Genomic DNA, 6,617 nt, shown 5'->3' with positions numbered 1-6,617 from the left:
CCCCCACACTTTTTCGTTTAAAGCCCTATCTACAGCACTAGTCATTGGATACGCCAGGATGCTGGTCCCAGTCTGGTTTAAGTGGAGCACGGCCCGACGGAACAGCTGCCTCTTTCCCCAGTACTGGTGCCAGTCCCCCATGAATTGAAACCACTTTTTCCACACCACTCTTTGATCCACGCATTTAACTCTTTGATTTGCTTAACCCTATGCCAGTTTGCACGCGGCTCAGGTAGCAATCCAACGATTATTAACCTTGTGGTTCTGCTTATTAATTTAGACCTTCACTCCATAAAGTCGCTCAGTAGAACCTCATTCTTAGTTCTAACTATGTCGTTGGTTCCTACAGGGAGCACGACAACTGTCCCCTACTGCTACCACATTCCTTCCTTCTACCCCCACTTGGAAGGACTCCTGTATCACAGTGCCATGGTCAGGTTGCCCATCATCCCTGCAGTCATTTTCCTCATCCATAAAGGTAGAAAGTACCTCGTACCTGTTGGACAAAATCCAGGGCTGAGGCTCCTCCATCACTACATCCTGGGTCCCCATACCTTCCTGACTCGCAGGCACACCCTCCTGTCCCTGACCACTGAAGATATCTAAAGTACTCCTGAACCTAACGTGTCCAACTGCCTCCTGGAATAAAGTGTCCAGGTAAATCTCCCCCTCCATGATGCATTGTTATATATGCAGCTCGTACTCCAGCTCAACAAGTCTGAGCTGATGTTCCTCGAGTTGCAGACACTTACTGCAGATGTGATTGCTGGGGATCACGATGCTCTCCACCAACTCCAACATGCAGCAGTTATGACACACCACCTGCCCTGCCAACTCTAAATTCGTTTCATTTATTAAATAATTAGTTAAAGACTTTATTCAATCGATATTTTAGGTTTATTGTATGATTATTTTATTTACATTAAGTTATTAATTTAATAAGTACTAGCAAGTAACATTTTCTCTGCTCTTAATTTAGCACCCATCCCTAACTTAGAGAGCCAAAAAGAGCTGTCATACTCACCAACCAATCACCTTCCTGCTCTCATGTGACGTCACTCTTCGATGTTGTTACACTCCCTTTCCCCCTCTTATTTTTTTTTTCAATTATTCTCGGTACTTTTTGTATTCTTCTTGGTTCTCTACTGATTAGTAAGCGTACAATTTATTATAAGCCTCCTTTTTTGTGTTTCATTATAGTTCCAGCTCTAGATGCCCTTTCTGTATCCCCCGTGGGAATGTGTCTAGTCTGTACCCGAGGTATCTCCCTTTTGAATGTCTCCCAATGCGGATTTACTGTTTTAACTGTGAGGCTTTGATTCCAATCAAACTGGGCCAGAACCCTTCCAACTCATTCAAATTACTCCGTCTCCATAAGAACATAAGAAATAGGAGAAGGAGTCAGGCATTTGGCCCTACAAACCTGCTCCACCATTCAATAAAATCATGGCTGATCTTTTAACTCATCACCATTATCCTGAACTATCCCCATATCCCTTGATGCCCTTAATATTCAAAAATCTATCGAGCTCTGCCTTGAATATACTCAACGACTGAGCCTTCACAACCCTCTGGGGTAGAGAATTCCAAAGATTCACCACCCTCTGAGTGAAGAACTTTCTCCTCATCTCAGCCCTAAATGGCCGACACCTTATTCTGAGATTGTGGCCCCTGGTTCTAGACTCCCCAACCAAGAGAAACCTCCTCCCTGCATCTACCCTGTCAAGCCCTGATTCCTTCCTCGTTGGGCTGGAGACATACGGATCAAGAATGTTCACATACACATTTCAAGAAATCTTCCCCTGCTTTGCCCATTACACATGTAGGAACGGAGGTTCCTATCAAAAAGACTGAGTTCGACTCAGGTAATTAAATTAATGAACTTTAATGAAACCAAACGAGTTTAAACTGGAAACTGCTAGAACGCATCAATAACAGGTCTACTCTCCTTGAGGGCTCCACGAGGATGGATCCTCTGGCCAGGAGACTGACGTCATGACGTCATCACGCTCTTCCCGCCATCGGGGCATCATGTGACTAACGGCATGACGTCATCACGTTGAAACCGTGCTGTAAAGGTAACTAGCCATTGTACAGCCAAACAGTGTAATTAAATGTACAGGCACAGACAGTAACTACATTGCTGTTAAAGGAATTATGTGCAACTGCTCTGAGTCCTTTGGTGGCTCCGCCACATGCGCCCCCCCAGAATTGTCTTTAACAGAAAAAGTGAGGTGAGGAGGAGGCCTGATGAGCCTGTCCGATCGAATTCAATACCCTGGTAGAGGAAGTTGATGACTGGTGGTTGAGTTGGCAGTCGGTGGCGGCTGAGCAGGCGCGGCGAGCGTGGTCGAGTTGTCAGGCGGCTTTGGTTGATCAGGTGCGGTGGCAACGGGCGGTCGGCCACGTTTGGGTGGTTGAGCGACTACGACAGGGTGGTCCAGGTCCAGGTGAGCTGGCTTCAAGCGGTCCACCGAGATGTGATCCGGTTTCCCTCCGACATCGACCAAAAAGGATTTTTCTCCCTGTTCGATGACACAGAAAGGCCCAGTTTAAGGGGGCTTGATTGGATCCCAGTGAGCATCATGTCGGATGAAGACATATTCCACATTCTTCAGTCCTGGTGGCACATAGGAGGTCTGCAAACCGTGATGGGACGTAGGTATCGAAGCAAAGCATCTGGCCACTTCTTCATGGTGAACGAGTTGCCGGGAGGTGGACAATGGCTCTGTGGGAGAAGGGAGGAAATCTCCTGGTACACGGAGTGGCTGGCCATAGACGAGTTGAGCCGAAGACGATTGTAGATCATCTTTGGGCGCTGTGTGGAGACCCAACATGACCCATGGGAGTCTGTCCACCCATCCTGCACCTTGAAGACTGGCCTGAAGAGAGGCTTTAAGCGACATGTGGAATCGCTCACAAAGGCCGTTTGCCTGCGGATGATAGGCAGTGGTGCGATGACATTTGGGACTGAGCCCCTGAGACACAGCGTTTCAAAGATCCGAGGAAAATTGTGGCCCGCGTTCAGAGGAGATGTCCGCCGGTACCCCGAAATGGGCAACCCAACAGGAGATGAAAGCTCTAGCGACGTCTGCCGATGTGTTGGAAACCAAAGGAATTGCCTCTGGCCACCTAGTGGTGCGGTCCACTACGGTGAGGAGATGAGTATAACCCTGAGAAGGTGGAAGCGGCCCCACGAGGTCCACATGCACGTGGTTGAAACGATGCTCTGGAACAGTAAACGCAGCCACTGGAGCCTTGACATGACGCTGGACTTTGGCCTTCTGGCATACGACACAGGTATTAGCCCAGTCACGGACATCGATGTGCATACCTTTCCAGACGAACTTGGCTGACATAAGCCGTAGTGAAGCCTTCATCCCTGGGTGCGACAACCCGTGTATGGCATCAAAAGCCCTCCGGCACCATGCGACTGGGACTATAGGACGAGGAACTCCCATGGAAACGTCGCAAAGGAGCGTGGCACCTGTGGCCTGGAAGACGACGTCAGTCGCTTGGAAGCTAGAGGGAATGGTTCTATATGATTGGGCCTCTGAATCTGAAACCTGGTCTGCTGCCATGAGGGCGTAGTCGATTCCCAGGTGCACCGCGTGGACAGTCGCACAGGAGAGGCAATCTGCCACCGGGTTTTCCTTACCAGACACATGTTGAATGTCCATGGTAAATTCAGAAATGAACGTCAAGTGACGTTGTTGACGAGCGGACCACAGTTCGGTGGTCTTGGTCATGGCGAACGTCAGGGGTTTGTGGTCGACAAAAGCCGTGAAGGGGCACCCCTCCAATAAAAACCGGAAATGTCGAATGGCGAGGAAAAGGGCCAGTTGTTCCCTATCGAAGGTGCTGTACTTTTTTTCATTTGTTCGCAATTGACGGCTGAAAAACGCCAGCGGTTGCCACATGCCGTTGACCCACTGTTCTTGCACCGCACCGATGGCGTAGTCTGACGCGTCGGTGGTAAGGGCGATAGTAGCACCTGGAACTGGGAGTGCCAGCATGGTTGCGTTGGCCAAAGCGTTCTTGGAGTTGCCAAATGCCTTGATTATTTCAGCTGTCCAGCTGATTGGGTCTTAACCGGACTTGCCCTTGAGGGCCCCGAACAAAGGTTGCATGAGTTGAGCCACTTTGGGGACGAAACGGTGGTAGAAGTTGACCATCCCCAGGAACTCCTGCAAGGCCTTGGCTGTCGACAGCCGTGGGAAAGAAGTAACCGCCTCAACCTTCGTCAACAAAGGGACGGCGCCGTCCGATGTTATGCGATGTCCCAGGAAGTTGATTTGTTGCAGGCCGAACTGGCACTTGGCCAGGTTGATGATTATCCCGTGTTGGCTGAGGCGCGTAAAGTGGGAACGCAAATAGGAGATGTGCTCCTCCTTGCTGGCACTGTCGATGAGTATGTCATCAAGGTGGATGAAAAGGAAATGCAGGTCTCGAAGAACGGAGTCCATTAAACGCTGGAATGCCTGTGCTGCGTTCTTTAAGGCAAACGGCATCTGCAGGAACTCAAAGAGGCCAAAAGGGGTGATTCCTGCGGTTTTCTGGACGTCTTGTGGGTGCACTGGAACCTGGTGATATCCACGGACGAGGTCGACTTTAGTGAAGATAGAATTTCCCGCCAAGTGGGCCGAGAAGTCCAGGATATGCGGGATTGGGTACCGATCCGGAGTGGTGGTGTCGTTCAGGCGTTGGTAGTCACCACATGGCTGCCAGCCACCGCCTGGTTTCAGCAGGATGTGGAGAGGTGAAGACCAGGGATTCTTCAATCGCCTAATGATGCCGAGCTGCTCCATTGTGGCAAACTCCACCTTCGCAGCTGCAAGCTTGCTGGGTTCGAGCCTTCTAGCCTGCGCATAAGCCGGGGAGCCAGTAGTGGTGATGTGATGTTCAACACCATGTTTCATCGCCGAAGAGGAGAAGGTGGGCCTTCTCAGCTCTGGAAACTCCCCGAGAAGCTGCGTGAAGTCATCTGGAGGAGGGAAAGCACAGGCAATGGGGCGCGCCATGGAGGTACCGTGGAAGCACGGAATCAAGTGGAAGGTGGCCACGTTGATCAGGCGGCGGTTCCGGACATCGACTAGTAGGCTGTTGGCACACAGAAAATCTGCCCCTAGGATAGGCTGTGAGACTGTAGCCATGAAGAAATCCCAAAAGAAGTGCTGACCACCAAAACAGACTTCGACCCGCCGCTTTTGGAATGTTCGAATAGCTGTGCCATTAGCTGCTATGAGGGAAAAACTAAGGTTCCCAGTCTGCATGTCGAGCTTCGCCGCAGGTAGAATGCTACAGTGCGCCCCGGTGTCACAAAGGAAACGGCGGCCCAAGAGGGAATCGGTGATATAGAAGAGTTTCCCCATAGAACCGACGGCCATCACCACCGCGGAACGCCCATTAGACTTGGTCATCCATCGCCAGGGATGCCGTCTGCTCCTTCTTGTTTTTTCTCTGGTGAAAAACTGCAGGGGGAACGTCAGCATCGTGCTTTTGCGCCAAAATGGGTGTGGTAGGAGCACCAGCCCACTGTAGGAGAAACCGGGACCGCGTCTGTCGGGGGTGGGTGCCTCATGGCAGTGCAGCACTGCTGGGTAATGTGAAAATCTTATCGGCTTCGGCCGCAAGCTTGGCGCAGTCTGTAATGTCGGAGCTGGCTAGGGCAGCCTGAACCTATTCAGGCAGTTGATAAAGGAAAAGCTCCCGGAAGATGAAACATTCCGGTTCAGCACCCAAGAGCGTGAGCATTTGGCTCATGAGCTCAGACGGTTTGGAGGCCCCGAGGCCAGGCAGCGTGATGAGCCAACGAGCACGCTCCGACTTTGGTAGCCTGAAAATCTGAAGCAACCGCGCCTTAATTGCATCATACTTGCTGTCAGTAGGAGGACTACCGATGAGGCTGATGATCCGTGATGCAGTTGCGTTGTCGAGGGCGGAGACCACGTAATAATAACGGGTCTGAACCGCGATGATATTCCGAATGGCGAACTGGGCTTCAGCCTGGATGAACCAGGCGTCTGGCTGTTGCTCCCAGAAGTATGGCAGTTTCAGCGTGATGGTGTTGGTGTCCATGTCGAATCTTCCACGAAAATCGTTTGTAGAGGTCGGGGTCACCAATGTAGGAACGGAGGTTCCTATAAAAAAGACTGAGTTCGACTCAGGTAATTAAATTAATGAACTTTAATGAAACCAAACGAGTTTAAACTGGAAACTGCTGGAACACATCAATAACAGGTATACTCTCCTTGAGGGCTCCATGGGGACTGATCCTCTGGTCAGGAGACTGACGTCATGACGTCATCACGCCGTTCCCGCCATTGGGGCATCACGTGACTAACGGCATGACGTCATCACGTTGAAACCGTGCTGTAACGGTAACTAGGCATTGTACAGTCAAACAGTGTAATTAAAGGTACAGGCACAGACAGTAACTACATTGCTGTTAAAGGAATTATGTACAACCGCTCTGAGTCCTTTGGAGTTTCCGCCACACATAGTTATTTTACCAGTTTAAATGGATGTGCCCCATTATCACTACTCTAAATTTCTTGTATCTTTCTACATTATTGTATTTAGTTTAAGTTATTAATTTAATAAGTACTGACAAGTTA

This window comes from Somniosus microcephalus, unplaced genomic scaffold, assembly GCF_052327205.1.
Source record: "Somniosus microcephalus isolate GS21.2 unplaced genomic scaffold, FLI_Smic_1.0 unresolved_chr4, whole genome shotgun sequence".
In the NCBI taxonomy this organism is placed as follows: Eukaryota; Metazoa; Chordata; class Chondrichthyes; order Squaliformes; family Somniosidae; genus Somniosus; species Somniosus microcephalus.
This window is presented reverse-complemented; position numbering follows the sequence as displayed.